The 21381-nt window shown below is 43.1% G+C and overlaps 1 long non-coding RNA gene across 2 annotated transcripts in view; it reads right to left on the minus strand.

The window, feature by feature from the left end:
- Positions 1-18901, minus strand: part of LOC112208007 (uncharacterized) — a 44762-nt gene extending 25861 nt beyond the window's left edge. The window contains exons 1-3 of one of the 2 annotated variants that reach the window (XR_008540033.2): positions 18752-18901; positions 17925-18062; positions 17342-17457 (exon numbers count right to left, since the gene is read on the minus strand). This is a non-coding gene — a long non-coding RNA (uncharacterized LOC112208007). Of the gene's footprint in view, positions 1-17341; positions 17458-17924; positions 18063-18575 lie in introns of both variants that reach the window. The other variant, XR_008540032.2, reaches the window with a different exon arrangement.
- Between the last annotated feature and the right edge of the window lie 2480 nt (positions 18902-21381).

Consider the following 21381-nt stretch of genomic DNA (forward strand, 5'->3'; position numbering starts at 1 on the left):
CAAGAGGCCAAACACAAGGTACAACCTTGTACAATGGGTTGCTTTATAACAATCCATTCTCAGGGCAACTAATCTATTTCCACAGGAACCAATCCAGTTTCATGAGAGCAAGAACTCACTCACTATATGAGGACTGCACCAAGCTGCTCAAAATGGCAGAGCCCGCATGACCCAAGCATCTCCCATTAGGCCCTACCTCTTAAAGGTTCCAACATGATTTTTGACAGAAACACGGAAACCATGGCATTTCACCCTTGGAACCCCAAACTCATGTCCCTCTTACACTACAAAATGTAATTATTCAATCTCAATGGTCCCCAAAGTGTTAATTTATTCCAGTAACAATTCAAAGGTCAAAGCCCAAAGTCTCATATAAGACTCAAGGCAAGTTCCTTCTAGCTATGAGCCTGTAAAATAAAAATAAAAATAAAAATAAAAAACAAGTTATTTACTTCCAAGATACAATGGTGGAATAGTCATATGGTAGACAGTCCCATTCCAAAAGGGAGAAATAAGCCAAGAGAAGAAAGAGGTGACAGGCCTCGAGCAAGTTCAAAACTCAGCAGGGCATACACTAAATCTTAAAGCTCCAGAATAATTCTCCACTCTATGTGCTACCGCCTGGGCACAGTGGGGAGTTTTTATCCCTAAAGCCTTGGGCAGCCCCACCTCCATTGCTTTGTTGGGCATAGCCACATGGCTACTCTCACTGGTTGGAGTTGGATACCTATGGCCTTTCCAGGCTGAGGTTGCATGGTGGCAATGGCTCTATAGTTCTGGAGTCCCAGTGGTGGTCCACTTCGTGGATTCACTAGGCATTGCCCTGGTACAGACTCTTTGTGGCAGCTCCAACCCTACATTTCTCCTCAGCTTTGCCCTAGGGGAGGTACACTGCAGTGGCTCTGGCCCTGCAACAAGTCTCCACCTGAGCTCCCAGTCTTTTCAGTACATTCCTTAAAATCTAGGTGGCAGCCACCATGCCTCCACTTCTCTTGTATTCTGCACATCTGCAAAACTAGTACCACAAGGTTGTGAAAGCCATCAAGGCTTACCGCTTGCACCCTCCAGTGTGCTGTCATGAGCTGTATCTGAGGCTGCTTGATCCATGACTACGTGTCACCAAGGTTTATGGTTTGTATCTTGTGGAATGGCAGCCTGAGCCACACCTGAGTATGATTGTGCCATGGGTTGGGTGGCTGCTGAGGGCTGTGCCAGAATTTGGGGAGCAGGATCTCAAAACAGCACAGGGCAGTGATGCATGGGTTCTGTCTCTTAAAACCATTCTGTCCTCCTAGACCTCTGGAGAGGCAACCTCAAAAATTTCTGAAATGTCTTCAGGGCCTTTAAAAAAATTGTCTCAATAATTGTCAACTGGCTTTCTTCTCTCAGTGCTAATCTCTTTAGTATTGGTTGTTCTGCTGCACCCTTGGATTCTTCACCTGAAAATGCTCTTTCATTCTCTTCCACATGGCCAGGCTATTAATTTTCAAATTTTTGTGTTTGCTTCCGTTGTCATTTTGCATTTCACTGAATGTAGTAAGGAGTAACTACATAGCTCCTCTGTATTTTGCTTAGAAATTTCTTCTGCCAGTTACCCTAGTTCATCACTCTTAAGTTTGGCCTTCCACAAAACCTTAGGGCACAAAGCCTTAGAAACAACACAGCCAAATTTTTGCTATGGTCTAACAAGGATGACTTGGTCTCCAGTTCCTAATACCTTGTTCCTCATTTCTATCTGAGATCTCATTAGAATGGCCTTTGCTGTCCATATTTTTATCAGCATTGTGGTAATGACTACTTAACCAATCTCTGAGAAATTCTAAACTTTCTCTCATCTTTTTGTTGTCTTTTGAGCCCTCACTGAAATTATCCTTAATGCTCTGTTTATGGCAATACAGTCTTTTTCTAGTCTGCTCCTTCAAACTTTTCCAACTTCTGCCCATTACCCAGTTCCAATGATGCTTCTGCATTTTTGAGAATCTAAATAGCAACATCCCACTTTCACTACCAATTTTCTGTCTTAGTCTGTTTTGTGTTGCTAAAACAGAATACCGGAGACTGAGTAATTTATAAAGAGGTATATTTGGCTTGCAGTTCTGCAGGCTGGAAAGAATGACACTGGCATCTGCTTGGGTTCTGGTGAAAACTTTAGTGTTGTGTCACAACATGTTAGAATAAGGTCAAAGGGGAGTAGGCAAGTACCAGGAGGCCAAGCATGAAGCGTGACCTCACCGTATAGCAACTCATTCTCATGGTAACTAATCCATTCCTGAGAGAACTAATCTCACAAGAGTGAGAACTCACTCACCAGTGTAAGAATAGTACCAAGCTGCCCACAAAGGAAGAGCTCCCAAGACCCAAACACTTCCCAATAGGCCCCACCTCTTAAGCGTTCCAACATGAGTTTTGGTAGAGACACTCAAACTATAGCAATAATAATTAGGAATGAATTTAACAAAATAAGTGTGAAACCTTTGCACTGAAAACTAAAAAACATCACTCAGATAAATGCCTAAATAAATGGAGAGATATATCATGTTAATGGATTAGATGACTTAATATTGTTAGATGTCAATTGATCTACAAATTAACTGAAATTCCTGCCAAAAGTCTAGAAAGATTATTGGAAAAATTGACACGCTGATTTTAAAATTATATAGAAATACAAAAATACCTAGAATAGCCAAAACAATCTTGCTAAGTAAGAATGAAGTTAGAGTACTTAATACTGCCTTATTTTAAAATTCAGTGTAAAGCAACAGTAGTTGAGACAGTGTAGAATCCACATTAAGAGAGAGAGATAGATCAATGGAACTAAGTGGAGTTCAGAATCCAACCCACATAAATAGTCAATTAATTTTCATCAAAGATGCTAAGACAATTCAATAGGAAAAAGATGTTCTTTCAACAAATGATTCTATAAGAACTGGTTATTCATTTACAAAAACTAAACCTAGATCCTTAGGTCATATACGAAAATTAACTAAAATGGATCATAGACCTAATTGTATTAGCTAAAACTGTAAAACTTCTAGGAAAAAAAAAATAGGAGAAAATATTTATGACCTCGGACTAAGAAAAGGTTTCTTAGATATAATATCAAAAACATGTTCCATAAAAGAAAAACAGATAAATTGGACTTCACCAAAATGATGAAATCTTTGCTTTTCAAATATTTCTTAAATAAATGAAAAAAGAGGATCGTTCCAAGATGGCCGAATAGGAACAGCTCCTGTCTGCAGCTCTCAGCATAATTGACATAGAAGACAGGTGATTTCTGTATTTCCAACTGAGGTACCTGGTTCATCTCACTGAGACGGGTCGGACAGTGGGTGCAGCCCACAGAGGGTGAGCCGAAGCAGGGCAGGGTGTTGCCTCATCTGGGAAGCAGCACAAGTGGTCAGGGGATTTCCCTTCCTAGCCAAGGGAAGCCGTGACAGACGGTACCTGGAAAATCTGGACACTCCCACCCTAATACTGTGCTTTTCCAGTGGTCTTAGCAAACGGCACACAGGAGATTATATCCCATGCCTGGCTCGGTGGGTCCCATGCCCACACAGCCTTGCTTACTGCTAGTGCAGCAGTCCGAGATCGAACTGCAAGGTGGCAGCCTGGGCTGGGGGAGGGACGTCCACCATTGCTGAGGCTTGAGTAGGTAAACAAAGCAGCTGGGAAGCCTGAACTGGGTGGAGCTCACTGCAGCTCAATGAGGCCTGGCAGCCTCTGTAGACTCCACCTCTGGGGGCAGGGTATAGCTGAGTAAAAGGCAGCAGAAACTTCTGCAGACTTAAACATCCCTGTCTGACAGCTCTGAAGAGAACAGTGGTTCTCCAGCATGGAGTTTGAACTCTGAGAATGGACAGAGCTGCCAGTAGGGACTTACTGACACCTCATACAGCCAGGTGTCCCTCTGAGATGAAGCTTCCAGAAGAAGGATCAGGCAGCAATATTTGCTGTTCTGCAGCCTCCACTGGTGACACTCAGGAAAACAGGGTCTGGAGTGGACCTCCAGCAAACTCCAACAGACCTGCAGCTGAGGGTCCTGATTGTTAGAAGGAAAACTAGCAAACAGAAAGGAACAGCATCAACAAAAAGGACATCCACACCAAAACCACATCTGTAGGTCACCATCATTAAAGACCAAAGGTAGATCAAACCACAAAGATGGGGCGAAACCAGAGCAGACGAGCTGAAAATTCAAAAAAACAGAGCACCGCTTCCCCTCCAAAGGATTGCAGCTCCTTGCCAGCAATGGAACAAAGCTGGATGGAGAATGACTTTGATGAGTTGACAGAAGTATGCTTTAGAAGGTCAGTAATAACAAACTTCTCTGAGCTAAAGGAGGATGTTCGAACCCATTGCAAGGAAGCTAAAAACCTTGAACAAAGATTAGATGAATGGCTAACTAGAATAAACAGCATAGAGAAGACCTTAAATGACCTGATGGAGCTGAAAACCATGGCACAAGAACTAAATGATGCATGCAAAAGCTTCCGTAGCCGATTCAATCAAGTGGAAGAAAGGGTATCAGTGATGGAAGATCAGATGAATGAAATGAAGTGACAAGCGAAGTTTAGAGAAAAAGAGTAAAAGGAAATGAACAAAGCCTCCAAGAAATATGGGACTATGTGAAAAGACCAAATCTAAGTTTGATTGGTGTACTTGAAAGTGATGGGGAGAATGTTTTAGACATGAAATCCTTGCCCATGCCTATATCCTGAATGGTACTGCCCAGGTTTTCTTCTAGGGTTTTTATGGTTTTAGGTCTAACATTAAGTCTTTAATCCATCTTGAATTAATTTTTGTATAAGGTGTAAGGAAGGGATCCAGTTTCAGCTTTCTACATATGGCTAGCCAGTTTTCCCAGCACCATTTATTAAATAGGGAATCGTTTCCCCATTGCTTGTTTTTGTCAGGTTTGTCAAAGATCAGATAGTTGTAAATATGCGGCATTATTTCTGAGGGCTCTGTTCTGTTCCATTGATCTATATCTCTGTTTTGGTACCAGTACCATGCTGTTTTGGTTACTGTAGCCTTGTAGTATAGTTTGAAGTCAGGTAGTGTGATGCCTCCAGCTTTGTTCTTTTGGCTTAGGATTGACTTGGCGATGTGGGCTCTTTTTTGGTTCCATATGAACTTTAAAGTAGTTTTTTTCCAATATTGATTCTTCCAACCCATGAGCATGGAATGTTCTTCCATTTGTTTGTATCTTCTTTTATTTCATTGAGCAGTGGTTTGTAGTTCTCCTTGAAGAGGTCCTTCATGTCCCTTGTAAGTTGGATTCCTAGGTATTGTATTCTCTTTGAAGCAATTGTGAATGGGGGTTCACCCATGATTTGCCTCTCTGTTGGTCTGTTATTGGTGTACAAGAATGCTTGTGATTTTTGTACATTGATTTTGTATCCTGAGACTTTGCTGAAGTTGCTTATCAGTTTAAGAAGATTTTGGGCTGAGACACTGGGGTTTTCTAGATATACAATCGTGTCATCTGCAAACAGGGACAATTTGACTTCCTCTTTTCCTAATCGAATACCCTTTATTTCCTTCTCCTGCCTAATTGCCCTGGCCAGAACTTTCAACACTATGTTGAATAGGAGTGGTGAGAGAGGGCATCCTTGTCTTGTGCCAGTTTTCAAAGGGAATGCTTCCAGTTTTTGTCCATTCAGTATGATATTGGCTGTGGGTTTGTAATTGATAGCTCTTATTATTTTGAGATATGTCCCATCAATACCTAATTTATTGAGAGTTTTTAGCATGAAGGGTTGCTGAATTTTGTCAAAGGCCTTTCCTGCATCTATTGAGATAGTCATGTGGTTTTTGTCTTTGGTTTTGTTTATATGCTGGATTACATTTATTGATTTGCATATGTTGAACAAGCCTTACATCCTAGGAATGAAGCCTACTTGATCATGGTGGATAAGCTTTTTGCTATGCTGCTGGATTCTGTTTGCCAGTATTTTATTGAGGATTTTTGCATCAATGTTCATCAAGGATATTGGTCTAAAATTCTCTTTTTTGGTTGTGTCTCTACCAGACTTTGGTATCAGGATGATGCTGGCCTCATAAGATAAGTTAGGGAGGATTCCCTCTTTTTCTATTCATTGGAATAGTTTCAGAAGGAATGGTACCAGCTCCTCCTTGTACCTCTGGTAGAATTCGGCTGTGAATCCATCTGGTCCTGGACTGTTTTTGGTTGATAAGCTATTGATTATTGCCACAATTTCAGAGCCTGATATTGGTCTATTCAGAGATTCAACTTCTTCCTGGTTTAGTCTTGGGAGGGTGTATGTGTCGAGGAATTTATCCATTTCCTCTAGATTTTCTAGTTTATTTGTGTACAGGTGTTTGTAGTATTCTCTGATGGTAGATTGTATTTCCGTGGCATCAGTGGTGATATCCCCTTTATCATTTTTTATTCTGTCTGTTTGATTCTTCTCTCTTTTCTTCTTTATTAGTCTTGCCAGCAGTTTATCAATTTTGTTGATCTTTTCAAAAAACCAGCTCCTGGATTCATTAATTTTTTGAAGGGTTTTTTGTGTCTCTATCTCCTTCAGTTCTGCTCTGATCTTAGTTATTTCTTGCCTTCTGCTAGCTTTTGAATGTGTTTGCTATTGGTTTTCTAGTTCTTTTAATTGTGATGTTAGGGTCAGAAAACACCACAAAGATACTCCTCGAGAAGAGCAACACCAAGACACATAATTGTCAGACTCACCAAGGTTGAAATGAAAGGAAAAATGTTAAGGGCAACCAGAGAGAAAGGTCGGGTTAGCCACAGAGGGAAGCACATCAGACTAACAGCAGATCTCTTGGCAGAAACCCTACAAACCAGAAGAGAGTGGGGGCCAATATTCAACATTCTTAAAGAAAAGAATTTTCAACTCAGAATTTCATATCCAGCCAAACTAAGCTTCATAAGCGAAGGAGAAATAAAATACTTTATAGTCAAGCAAATGATGAGAGATTTTGTCACCACCAGGCCTGCCTTACAAGAGCTCCTGAAGGAAGCACTAAACATGGAAAGGAATAACCAGTACCAGCCACACAAAAACATGCCAAATTGTAAAGACCATCAATCCTAGGAAGAAACTGCATCAACTAATGAGCAAAATAACCAGCTAACATCATAATGACAGGATCAAATTCACACATAACAATATTAACCTTTAATGTAAATGGGCTAAATGCCCCAATTAAAAGACAAAGACTGGCAAACTGGATAAAGAGTCAAGACACATCAGTGTGCTGTATTCAGCAGACCCATCTAACGTGCAGAGACACACATAGGCTCAAAATAAAGGGATGGAAGAAGATCTACGAAGCAAATGGAAAGAAAAAAATAGCAGGGATTGCAATCCTAGTCTCTGATAAAACAGGCTTTAAACCAACAAAGATTAAAGAGACAAAGAAAGCCTTTATATAATGGTAAAGGGATCAATGCAACAAGAAGATCTAACTATCCTAACTATACATGCACCCAATACAGGAGCACCCAGATTCTTAAAGCAAGTCCTTAGAGACCTACAAAGAGACTCAGACATCCACACAGTAATAATGAGAGACTTTAACACCCCACTGTCAATGTTAGACAGATCAATGAGACAGAAGGTTAACAAGGATTTCCAGGACTTGAACTCAGCTCTGCAACAAGCAGACCTAATAGACATCTACAGAACCCTCCACCCCAAATCAACAGAATGTACATTCTTCTCAGCATCACATCTCACTTATTCCAAAATTGACCACATAGTTAGAAGTAAAACACTCCTCAGCAAATGTAAAAGAACAGAAATCACAACAAACTGTCTCCCAGACCACAGTGCCATCAAATTAGAACTCAGGATTAAGAAACTCACTCAAAACCACACAAATACATGGAAACTGAACAACCTGCTCCTGAATGACTATTGGGTGAATAACGAAATGAAGGCAGAAATAAAGATGTTCTTTGAAACCAACGAGAACAAAGACACAACATATCAGAATCTCTGGGACACATTTAAAGCAGTGTGTAGACGGAAATTTGTAGCACTAAATAACCACAAGAGAAAACAGGAAAGATCTAAAATCGACACCCTAACATCACAATCAAAAGAACTAGAGAAGCAAGAGCACACAAATTCGAAATCTAGCAGAAGGCAAGAAATAACTAAGATCAGAGCAGAACTGAAGGAGATAGAGACACAAAAAACCCTTCAAAAAAATCAATGAACCCAGGAGCTGGTTTTTTGAAGAGATCAAAAAAATTGATAGACCACTAGCAAGACTAATAAAGAAGAGAAGAGAGAAAAATCAAATGGATGCAATAAAAAATGATAAAGGGGATTTCACCACTGATCCCATGGAAATACAAACTACCATCAGAGAATACTACAAACCCCTCTACACAAATAAACTAGAAAATCTAGAAGAAATGGATAAATTCCTGGACAAATACACCATCCCATGACTAAACCAGGAAGAAGTCGAATCCCTGAATAGAACAATAACAGGCTCTGAAATTGAGGCAATAATTAATTAGCCTACCAACCAAAAAAAGTCCAGGACCAGATGGATTCACAGCCGAATTCTACCAGAGGTACAAAGAGGAGCTGGTACCATTCCTTCTGAAACTATTCCAATGAATAGAAAAAGAGGGAATCCTCCCTAACACATTTTATGAGGCCAGCATCATCCTGATACCAAAGCCTGGCAGAGACACAACAAAAAAAAGAGAATTTTAGACCAATATCCCTGATGACCAATATCAATATCAATGCAAAAATCCTCAATAAAATACTGGCAAACCGAATCCAGCAGCACATCAAAAAGCTTATCCACCACTATCAAGTCAGCTTCATCCCTGGGATGCAAGCCTGGTTCAATATACGCAAATCAATAAACCTAATCCATCACACTTCAGCCTTCGAGTAGCTATCAGGTGCGCCACCATGCCCAGCTAATTTTTGTGTTTTTAGTAGAGATGGGGTTTCACCATGTTGCCTAGGTTAGTCTTGAACTCCTGGGCTCAGGTGATCTGCTCGCCTTGGCCTCCCAAAATGCTAGGATTACAGGCGTGAGCCACTGTGCCCAGCCAATCTATGTAACTTTTCATGGAAGGCAAATCTATAAAGAAAGCAGATCATTTGTTACTTGGGACTTGGGTAGGTGGGAGTGAGGATTTAATGCAAATAAGCATGAGGAAACTTTTTGAGATTATGTAAGTATTCAAAAACTGAATTTTTGTAATTGTTGTACAACTCTATAAATTTGCCAAAACTCATCGAAATGTGCATTTAAAATAAATAAATTTTGTGCACTGTGTATTATACCTCAAAAAAGCTGATAAAATATAAATTGGAACAAAAGTACTGGAAAACAGTAAGTTGGGGATGAATGAGGGTGATCAAAATTAATGCATCCTTCAAGATGAAACTAGTGATTTTAATTTTACAATTAGTTTTTTTAATTACTTGTTAATTCAAGTACACATATTACATTTCAAGGGTAATCGTGAATAGAACTAGAACATACAACTTTTAAACAAATAGAGAGGAAAAATCTTGATCAATCTAATAGAATGCATTGGGGAAAAGAATTGGAGAAATAATATGGTTAACAGAAAGCACAATATATGATGACAGAAGTAAATATAAATTTATCCATAACCACAATAAACTTAAATGGTCTAAATTAGTTAAAGACAGACACTTGAAGACTGGATAAAAATGTGAAAATCCAGGTATAACCCGTAATAGTTAAAAACATGAAGACACAAAATTCTGAAGGCATGAGATGAGTAAATGATAAATAAAACAAATATTAACCAATATATGGCTGATATAGCTATTTTCATATCAAAAACTATAATTTAAGACAAAAAAATTCTGAGGAATAAAAGTCATTATGTAAAGACATGTATGCATGTAACAATTCAACCGTAAAATATATGAAGCACAAATTGGCAGAATTACAAAGAAAAATGGCTAAATCCTCAACCTTGAAGAAACTTAAACCTCTGAGTCAATGATAATCAAAACGTAGTAAGATTATCTCAGATTTTTACCACTGTATTTAAAAAGCTTAATTTAAAGGAAATATATAGACTTCTGTATGCTCAAATTAGAGAATATATATATACTTTGAAGCCTGATAAAGTCTTAGGAGAACTGAACCTATGCTAGCCTATGAATCAAATCACAACAAATAAACAAACATTATAACATGCGGCCTATACTCTGTAACCAAAATGCAATTTATTAGAGAAAAAAATGTAAATTTCTTTCATCTTCAAACTAAAGGCATACCTTAAATAATTTTTCAGTCAAAGAAGACATGAAAATGAAAATCAGAAGATATTTGGAAGTGAAATACTACATAACAAAACTTGTGAGATAGAGCTGAGGCAGTACTGAAAGGGTAATTTATATCTTTACATGTTTATATTGAAAAATAGGCTGAAAATTAGTTAAGTGTCCACCTTAGGAAGTTTAGAAAGAGAAAAAGAGATTGGGCATGGTGGCTCAGGCCTGTAATCCCAGCACTTTGGGAGGTGAAGGAGGGTGGATTACCTGAGGTCGGGAGTTCAAGACCAGCTTGGCCAACATGGTGAAACCCCTGTCTCTACTGAAAATACAAAAATTAGCTGGGTGTGGTGGTGGGTGCCTATAATCCCAGCTACTCGGGAGGCTGAGGCAGAAGAATTGCTTGAGCCAGGGAGGCAGAGGTTGCAGTGAGCCGAGATTGGGCCACTGCATTGCAGCCTGGGCAACAGAGCAAGACTCTGTCTAAAAAAAAAAAAAAAAAAAAAAAAAAATTGGAGTAAACCTAAATAAAATAAATTAAAGGAAATAAGGCTAAAAGTAGAAATAGACATTAATAAACTATAAAACAAAGAAACAATAGGCAAGATTCACAAAACCAAATGCTGATTCTTTGAAAAGAATAACAAAATAGGCACTCTTCTGGTAACATTGATTAATTAAAAAGAGAAGGTATAAATAAGCAATATTAGGAATAAAAAATGAAGTGTAAGATAAAATATGAGTGAAAAAATAATAAAGCGAATACTATAAATGACTATATGACAACAGTCTAAAAACATAAGTGAAATGAACAACTTCGTTGGCTACTATAACTTATAAACACTTAGTCAAGAAGAAATGGGACACATGAATATTCATGTATCTATTTTTAAAAATTCAATCAGTAAATACTTTCTCATAGAAAACACCCACTAGTATGAGATACTTTAATATGAAAGTTCTACCAAACATTCAAAGAACATATAAATAAGCACTATCATATCAAAATAATTTCAGAGTATGGAAAAAGAGGGAACACCTTCAATTCATTTTGTGAGGCTAACATAAATGCAATATAAATATTTAAGATCATTATAATCCAAGAAAATTGGAGGCCAAACTAAGCTTAGATACAAACATCTAAAATAAAATAATAGTAAATCTAGTAATGTATTCTAAAAAAATTCTGGACCAGTTGGGTATCTCAGGAATAGAAGCAAACGTTTAACAGTTTGCCCAAGCAGCTTTTATTTTATTTTATTATTTTTAAGGAGACAGGGTCTTGCCCTGTTGCCTGGGTTGGAATAGTGGCACGATCATATATCTCACAGCATCCTTGACCTCCTGGGTTCTAGGGACCCTCTGCCTTAGCCTCCTGAGTAGCTGGGACTACAGGCACACACCACAATGCCTAGCTAATTTTAAAATGTTTTTATTTTGTAGAGATGAAATCTCACTATGTTGCCCAAGCTAGCTTCAAACTCTTGGCTTCAAATGATTCTTCCACCTTGGTGCCCCGAAGTGTTGGGATTACAGGCATCAGTCATGGCACCTGGCCTGAGCAGGTTTTAATAAGTCACCCCATGTTTGGAGAATTTATAACATTATTAATATTACTTTCCCAATGCAGAAGCCAGGAACACAAGTTTTTAAACTTCCTTTGTCATGAAGGCATAGACACATGATGAACACACTGCTACTGACATTAATTTCTGCTTTTATCTGCATAGCTGGTACCTCCAGGAAAAGGAGAGGAATGAGGTTGGAAAATAGTACACAGGAAGCTTCAACTATATCTATAATGATTTTATATATAGAGATATATATATATATATTTTTTTTTTTTTGAGGCTGGAGTGCAGTGGCGCAATCTTGGCTCACTGCGACCTCTGCCTCCTGGGTTCAAGCGATTCTCCTGCCTAAGCCTCTTGAGTAACTGGGACTACACGTGCATGTCATGATGTCTGGTTAATTTTGTATTTTTTAGTAGAGATGGGGTTTCACCATGTTGGCCAGGCTGGTTTAAACACCCAACCTCAGGTGATCTGCCCGCCTCATCCCCCAAAGTGCTGGGATTACAGGCGTGAACTACTGTGCCTGGCCAGATAATGTTTACATTAGAAGGTTGCATGCATAAATATGATATCTTGGATATTGAAGAGACCACATAGACAAACTATATAAAAGGAAAAGAGGAAAAGGCTCAGGTCGAAGTCCTGAGTGATATTTCATATTTAGAAGTTAGGAAAAGAAGAATGGAATATGGAAGACAAGAAAGGAAGAAGCAGTGAGGGAAGAAGAAAACCAGTAAGTGGTGCCTCAGAATTAGAAAAAAAAAAGACAAGTGTTTCAATAAGAGAGTGATCATTGGCGTCAAAAGCTGCAAAGATCTTGAATACGATGCAGACAGAAACGTTCACTGGATTTGGTTAATACACTTAGTCAGATAACAAAAAACCAGCAATTTCACCAGTTACGCTCCTTTTCATACTCCAGAGATGAAGGATAATATTCACTAGCCTATATAATATTCTAGGTCTTGAATGTCAAATAACATAACATAGGTGATTGCGTTAAATGTCAGAATATTTAAGGAATAATTATGTTGTAATATACAGGCCAGCGTGCATTTGTTGCTTGCTGGAGTAGTCAAGTTTTATTTCTGACAAGTCTGCAGTTCCAGGGAGCCTCTCCCTGGCTGAGTAACTCTCACCCATCCATCTGTCAGAGAGAGTTTGCTGTGCATCCCAAGTATCTTAGAATTGGGTAGAAGTTTAGCTTTAATTAGTTTGACCTTGAGTCTAGCAACAGGAGAGGGAACAGGCAGCGAAGAGGTCGTGAATGATGTCCCAGCAGCAGGAGACAGGGAGTGTTATTATCATTCCTGGTCTTCTCACAGCACTCTGAATACAGAGAATGAGGAAGATTAGGGGGCCCTGTCTGCTGACTCCCTGATGATCTCAGACCCTCTCTGCTCTTTCTGGATGGTGACCTGTTAATTCTGGCATACTATTACTGATAATATATTTATCCTTTTCAGTGTGATTTGCCCAATTGTTGCTTTAGCACTGGACCTTGTCAAGAAGTTGTTGGTAGTGGATCCAAAGGCACGTTTTATGACAGAAGAAGCCTTAAGACACCGTGGCTTCAGGTGGGTGTGGGACAGTGCCTGCTAGCATAAAATACATGGGAAGCCCTGCTGCCTGAGAGACATGAGACAGAGGACAGAAACATGTTTAGTCTGTTTAATCTAATTGTTTTAGATGTATGGGGGGTATCTTGGAGGATGGGTTGCAACCTGTCTTTTTTTTTCTTTTTTGAGACAGGTTCTCATTCTGTCACTCTGGCTGGAGTGCAGTGGCATGATCTCAGCTCACTGCAACCTCTGCCCCCTGGGTTCCAGTGATTCTTCTGCCTCAGCCTCCCAAGTAGCTGGGATTAAAGGTGCATGCTACCAAGCCCAACTACTTTTTGTATTTTTTGTAGAGATGGGGTTTCGTCGTGTTGGCTAGGCTACAACCTTTTTGATGTTACTCATGGCTGTTGGATGTACAAGCTCACTTTATGTCCTGTTCTGGTTCCACTTGGCTGTCCCAAGTCTCCAGTATGGCCTGTGTTCTTTTGAGGGCTTGTTCTGGCTCTAACCCCAGCCATGTCCACTGCTCTTCATAGGTGCGGTGCATTCCAGCCATCTTCAACCTTAAATCAGGGAAGTGGGGGAGGGGGAGGAGGGCAGCCTCCCTGGGGAGAATCCAGCTATTTCTCAAGCCCAAGTGACTGGGTATAAAGGGTCCCACTGCTTGTTCATTCAGGTGAGTAAATGTGTCCTTAGTGAAGGCCGTCACCTGCACCTTTCATCTGTGTTACTGCTGTGCTCCTGCTAGGGGTTGGGGCTGCCATTATTAAATGCTGACCTCATTTGGAACTGCCAAGAGTTGGAAGTACGTTTTGGCTTTGCTGGATTAATCTTTAGTTTTGGAATTAGCTATGGCATTGGGCAGGTTTTCTGATAGATGTCTGGTCTTCTGTAACGAGCAGTTCCATTCAACACAGCCATGCCCCTTTCTATTAATTTTCTTTTGGTCTGCGTATTAGTCTGTTCTCACACTGCTATAAAGAACTGCCCAAGACTGGGTAATTTATAAAGAAAGGAGGTTTAATTGACTCACAGCTCCACATGGCTGGGGAGGCCTCAGGAAACTTACAATCATGGTGGAAGGGGAAGAAGGCGTGTCTTAATGGCAGCAGGTGAGAGAGCTTGTGAAGGAAGTGAAGGGCGAAGAGCCTGTTATGAAACTGTCAGATCTCGTGAGAACTCACTATCATGAGAATAGCCTGGGGGGAACTGCCCCCATGAGACAATCACCTCTCAACAGGTCCCTTTCTCAACACCAGGGTAATACAATTTGAGATGAGATTTGGGTAGGGACATAAAGCCAAACTGTATCAATCCGTTTTCTGTGGAGATGGGGGACAGAACTGGTAGCTTGAGCTAAAGGCTGTTACTTGAGCTAAATGCTGTTTCTCTGGGGATTACTGGTCCAGAAACTCCTTGGGCAATCCAGCCTCAGCCCCGTACTTCTGGGACTCTAGGAAGACTGTCCCCATTCTCTGTTCTAATCCTCTACACCTAACCCTAACCCTAACCCTAACCCTAACCCTAACCCTAACCACAGTTTGGCTTTGTGTCCCTATGCAAATCTCATCTCAAATTGTAATCCCCAGGTGTTGAGAAAGGGACCTGTTGAGAGGTGATTGGCTCATAGGGGCAGTTCCCCCCAGGCTATTCTTGTGATAGTGAGTGAGTTCTCACGAGATCTGACAGTTTCATAAGAGGCTCTTCACCCTTCACTTCCTTCACAAGCTCTCTCACCTGCTGCCATTAAGACACGCCTTTTTCCCCTTCCACCATGATTGTAAGTTTCCTGAGGCCTCCCCAGCCATGTGGAGCTGTGAGTCAGTTAAAGCTCTTTTCTCTATAAATTACCCAGTCTTGGGCAGTTCTTTACAGCAGTGTGAGAACAGACTAATACACAGACCAAAAGAAAATTAATAGAAAGGGGCATGGCTGTGTTGAATGGAACTGCTCGTTACAGAAGACCAGACATCTATCAGAAAACCTGCCCAATGCCATAGCTAATTCCAAAACTAAAGATTAATCCAGCAAAGCCAAAACGTACTTCCAACTCTTGGCAGTTCCAAATGAGGTCAGCATTTAATAATGGCAGCCCCAACCCCTAGCAGGAGCACAGCAGTAACACAGATGAAAGGTGCAGGTGACGGCCTTCACTAAGGACACATTTACTCACCTGAATGAACAAGCAGTGGGACCCTTTATACCCAGTCACTTGGGCTTGAGAAATAGCTGGATTCTCCCCAGGGAGGCTGCCCTCCTCCCCCACTTCCCTGATTTAAGGTTGAAGATGGCTGGAATGCACCCCACCTATGAAGAACAGTGGACATGGCTGGGGGTAGAGCCAGAACAAGCCCTCAAAAGAACACAGGCCAAACTGGAGACTCGGGGCAGCCAGGTGGAACCAGAACAGGACATAAAGTGAGCTTGTACATCCAACAGCCATGAGTAACATCAAAAAGGTTGTAGCCTGGCCAACACGGCGAAACCCCATCTCTACAAAAAATACAAAAAGTAGCTGGGCGTGGTAGCATGCACCTTGAATCCCAGCTACTTGGGAGGCTGAGGCAGGAGAATCACTTGAACCCGGGGGGCAGAGGTTGCAGTGAGCTGAGATTGTGCCACTGCACTCCAGCCAGGGAGACAGAATGAGAACCTGTCTCAAAAAAAAAAAAAAAAACAGGTTGTAACCCATCCGCCAAGATACTCCCCCAATACATTAAAACAATTAAACAGATTCAACAAAGTAAATATGTTTCTGTCCTCTGTCTCATGTCTCTCAGGCAGCAGGGCTTCCCATGTATTTTATGCTAGCAGGCACTGTCCCACACCCACCTGAAACTATGGTGTCTTAAGGCTTCTTCTGTCATAAAACGTGCCTTTGGATCCACTACCAACAACTTCTTGACAAGGTCCAGTGCTAAAGCAACAATTGGGTAAATCACAGTGAAAAGTATAAATATATTATCAGTAACAGTATGCCAGAATTAACAGGCCCCCATCCAGAAAGAGCAGAGAGGGTCTGAGATCATCAGGGAGTCAGCAGACAGGGCCCCCTAATCTTCCTCATTCTCTGTATTCAGAGTACTGTAAGCAGACCAGGAATGACAATGACACTCCCTGTCTCCTGCTGCTGGGACATCAGTCACTACCTCTTCGTTGCCTGTTCCCTCTCTTGTTGCTAGACTCAAGGTCAAACTAATTAAAGCTAAACTTCTACCCAATTCTAAGATAACTGGGATGCACAGCAAACTCTCCCTGACATCTACAGATGGATGGGTGACAGTTACTCAGCCAGGGAGAGGCTCCCTGGAACTGCAGACTTGTCAGAAATAAAACTTGACTACTCCAGCAAGCAACAAATGCACGCTGGCCTGTATATTACAACATTATTATTCCTTAAATATTCTGACATTTAACACAATCACCTATGTTATGTTATTTGACATTTAATTTTCTACTTTCTCTTCAGGGAACTAAAGTTGCCAGGATAAATTATAAAATACAAGGTAACTAAAGACATCTAGTTTTTACACGCTTGCTTACTCAAAGGAAACCTTGTAACTAAAAAGTTACAAGTGCATTTATTTTGCTCATTAAAATAGGTACCACGCACTTGTGTACATTATCCCTAACCCCCAAAAAACCTTTTAAGGTAGGGATTATTGAGGGTCCCTTTACACAGAAAGAAATTGGAGACAGAGGTTAAATAACTTGCCTAAGGCCACACAGCTAAGTAGTAGCAGACCCAGGACCTGAGTGCATGCTCTTAATAATTTCCAGTGCCTCTCAAATGGTGTGAAACTAACGATAGAAAATAAGAACAGAATTGACAGGAGAAAACACCATGGAATTTGGAGAGAAACTCCCACCACAGGACACACACATTTTAGAATATCACAAATTCTTAACCCTTTCATATTCATACCTTTCTCTGAGACTTCTGCCCAGACTTTAGGAATGAAGTTGTGTTTTCCACTGGAGATCTGATCCTTCAGTGACACTTGAGTCCTATGCTCAGAGAAAGGTGGATACCCACTAAGGCTTAATAATGGTAGAGAGAGAAAGGAAAAGAAATCAAGTGGCATTCTCAGTGGCATTCAGATATAAAGATTTCTTTTTCAGCATAATGAAAAGTCTGATTTTTCTTTAAATCAATGGTCAAAAAGTGAGCTAGGCTGGGCACAATGGCTCATGCTTGTAATCCCAGTACTTTGGGAGGCCGAGGCAAGAGGATCACTTGAGCCCAGGAGTTCAAGACCAGCCTGGGCAACATGGCAAAACCCCATCACTACAAAAAATAGAAAAATTAGCTGGGCATGGTGGTGTGCGCATGTAGTCCCAGCTACTCGGGAGGCTGAGGTGGGAGGATCACTTGACCCAGGAGGCAGAGGCTACAGTTAGCCAAGATCAAGCCACTGCATGCCAGCCTGGACAACAGAGCAAGACACATTTGTGACTTCATCTAATCACCTCCTACCAGTCTGTGAAGCAATGAAAATATTTCTTACCAGATAAAAAGAATAACTCCTAAAACCCAGCAGTCCAACAGAAACAAGAACTTCAGGAGCCAAGCAGGTGGGGGTTCCACATAAGGTTCTCACGAGAGAGGTCTCTCCCAAAATCTTGGAGTGCCCAAAATCAGTAATCTAAAATTCAGTACAAAAGGGAATAATGTTGAACTTGTCATAAAATAAAAAGATTAACATAGTCTGCCAGTCCAAGAAGACACGTAGGCTAGATCAGTTTCTATTGTACAATTCACACCTGCCATTAATCTGGAATCTACAGATTCATGTCTTTGCAAGTTAAGACATTTAACTCTGCTTAAATTAAAATTCCTGAGCCTAGGAATCTCAACACTCAGGCTTTCCAACTTAACCTATGTCCTCTGTAATCTTACAAAAAGCTTATTACCTTTATCACAGACACTTCAGGATTCTAATTAGTTCTACATGGTTCTTAGACCCCACTGTCTCAAACATGGCTGCGCTATGGAATACCTGGGGAGCTTGGAAAAACATGCTTATACCTGAGTGCCACGCTCAGCTTCTGAGGTAAAGCCTGGGTATCATAAATCCTAACAAGAGATTCTAAAGTGATGCCAGGCTTGATAAACAGGGAAAGGCAGGGCATGTGATTACACTCATTCATTCATTCACCTATTCTGCTCAAAGGGAGGCAGTGTCCCCAAGGTCTGTGCTGAGGAGAAAGCTGCTCTGCCTTCGAGGTGTACCCGGGGTCTGTGCTGAGCAGAACGCAGCTCCGCCCTCGCGGTGCCCCCGGCCCGCCCGCCCGGGTCTGTGCTGAGGAAAACACTGCTCCGCCTTCGCTGTACCTCCGAAGTCTGTGCAGAGGAGAACTCAGCTCGCCCTCACGATGCAATCTGGGTCTGTGCTGAGGAGAACGCAGCTCCTCCCTCGCAAAGGCGCCCAGCGCGGGCGCAGGCGCAGAGAGGCGCCCAGCGCGGGCGCAGGCGCAGAGAGGCGCCCAGCGCGGGCGCAGGCGCAGAGAGGCGCCCAGCGCGGGCGCAGGCGCAGAGAGGCGCCCAGCGCGGGCGCAGGCGCAGAGAGGCGCCCAGCGCGGGCGCAGGCGCAGAGAGGCGCCCAGCGCGGGCGCAGGCGCAGAGAGGCGCCCAGCGCGGGCGCAGGCGCAGAGAGGCGCCCAGCGCGGGCGCAGGCGCAGAGAGGCGCCCAGCGCGGGCGCAGGCGCAGAGAGGCGCCCAGCGCGGGCGCAGGCGCAGAGAGGCGCCCAGCGCGGGCGCAGGCGCAGAGAGGCGCCCAGCGCGGGCGCAGGCGCAGAGAGGCGCCCAGCGCGGGCGCAGGCGCAGAGAGGCGCCCAGCGCGGGCGCAGGCGCAGAGAGGCGCACATTTTATGAATAGCAAATCAATTTCTCCCTGTTCCTCTTACATCGAGGCTGGACACACGTTTACAGGGGATCAGTGTGAAGGGAAGCTGGTGAGGCTGCCTGGGAAGCCCCCTGCCTGCGTCTCCCAGTGGACTCCTTGGGAGCGCCCCCTCCCCCGCTCTGCCCAACAGCCTGAACTGTGGCCGCTTGCACTCCTGTTGCCTCCCCAGTGGCTTGAACTCCAGAACTTGCCACCCTTCAGTGGAATTCCTGGAGGAGTGAGGAGCTCTGTGCTATGCTTGGCCACCGAACATGGGCCATCTCTCCTATTATGGTTTGAAATGTACCGTAGTGTCTTGTTTGGTAATTGTATAATAATATGGGGAGACTGTGCGGGTGTCTGCTAGCTTGTCTGCTGGTTCTTACTCATGGTGCCTTCTTCCCTTTCAGACTCGGATATCTTTGTGTGCTTCTTGGGGCCCTTGGAAGGGTGTCTGTGGGGTTTCCGTGAGGCCAAAGACAGAGGTTCCTTCTCACGAGGATGGTGTTTGCTTTCACATGGACAGCCCAGACCACCTGGAACCAAGTGCACAGAAGCCCCACCATCCCCGGGCCTCCCAGGTGTGATGGGTGAGCGGTCCAAGTCCGCAGGAGGCCAGAGGCTCTTTGTGGTTGAATCTGTGAGTTTCCTTTCCTTTTTTCCTCCCACTCCTTTTAATGCTAATGAATTCCATGTTTTGGGGCAGGGGCCAGGGTTATCTCTTCTTCTGTCTTCACCCAAGATGAGGCCTTTCAGGCTCCCAGCTTGATATGGGGGTGAATCCCCTATCAGCCTCCTCATACCTTGACCTCTGTCTACCCCCCTACTCCCTCCAAGGTCGAAGCCCAACTTGCCAGGTTGGCAAATGCTCACAGGCAACAATGGCCCCAGCGCTCCTCCCTAGGTTCTTGATTTTCCCCTGAAACTTGGCCTGGAGGTTTCCCACTAGCTTAGCAGCCCTTTGATGCTTTTAACGTAATTTTGTTATTGTTTTATCCAAAATTCTTGCTTGTTTTCAGAGGGAAAGCAGGTCGGCCATTACTGCACAGAGAATCTGGGACAGTTATTATAACCATAGAAATTTGTTTTCCATGTGCTGTCCCATCTTCTTGATAAGACAGATGTTTAACAGCTGGAGAACTGGACCCCGTATTTGTCCCCATCTTGCCTAGCAACAGAAGGTAGTCACTAATCAGGGATTTTCGAGCCCATTGCTTAAGGCCTTCGTTGACCCAAAGGATAGTGGGTCCCTGCTCCTCTTCCTGCGGAGAGGCCCAGGTGCCCAGAGGGCCCTCCTGGCTTGGCTGCCTACAGAGTGGCTGATGAAGTGTCCACTGTGCGCACAGGACACCCAGCCCCACTCCTCCCCAGGCAGCCCCTCAAACAGCTGTTCCTCTGCCTGCTTCAGCTGTGGACCTGAGGCTGAGAGGCTGAGCCATCGCCCTGAGCTGCATGCAGGGGAGTGGCAGGCCTGGACCCGGTGCCCAGACCTGGCTCACGTGACCTTACTTTTTCTACTGTGCCTGCTTCTCCCTCCCAGGCTCTGTGACCTTGGGCAGCCATGGCCATCCTGTGCCCATTCCCAGCTGTAAAATGAGAGGCTGGGCTGGCTGATCTCAAATGTCCCCTGCCAGCCTGAGATTCTGTGTTGTGTCCTGGGGTGTGACTGTGACATGCCTCCGAAGGCAGCTGCCAGTGCTCATGAGGGAGGCCTTTTTCCTGAGTTAAGGCAGGTGGGGGGACTGGGGGTGAGTTGAGGGACTGGGAGGTGGGGGAAGCACACAGACAGTCCTCCCCAGCTGAGCGCTCGTGGTGAATTACCTTCAGTCCCAGGCTCAGTGCTTTGGAAATGCTCTCAGGCCCAGCACCCAGGCCTGGAACCAGCCTCCAGGCCCCTGGCCCTCCCTTTCTCTACTGGAATCTTCCAGACCGAGGCAGGTCAGCTGAAAGTCACCAACTCTGCCTTCCACAAACTCATAGCTGACAGACCATTCCATGTCCCCTCCCAGCCCCATCCCAGGAGCGGAACTCACTTTGCCTTCCCACCTTCCAGGCCGACTCACTGTCCGTCACTCTCTGG

This window comes from Pan troglodytes, chromosome 18, assembly GCF_028858775.2.
Source record: "Pan troglodytes isolate AG18354 chromosome 18, NHGRI_mPanTro3-v2.0_pri, whole genome shotgun sequence".
Classification (NCBI taxonomy): domain Eukaryota; kingdom Metazoa; phylum Chordata; class Mammalia; order Primates; family Hominidae; genus Pan; species Pan troglodytes.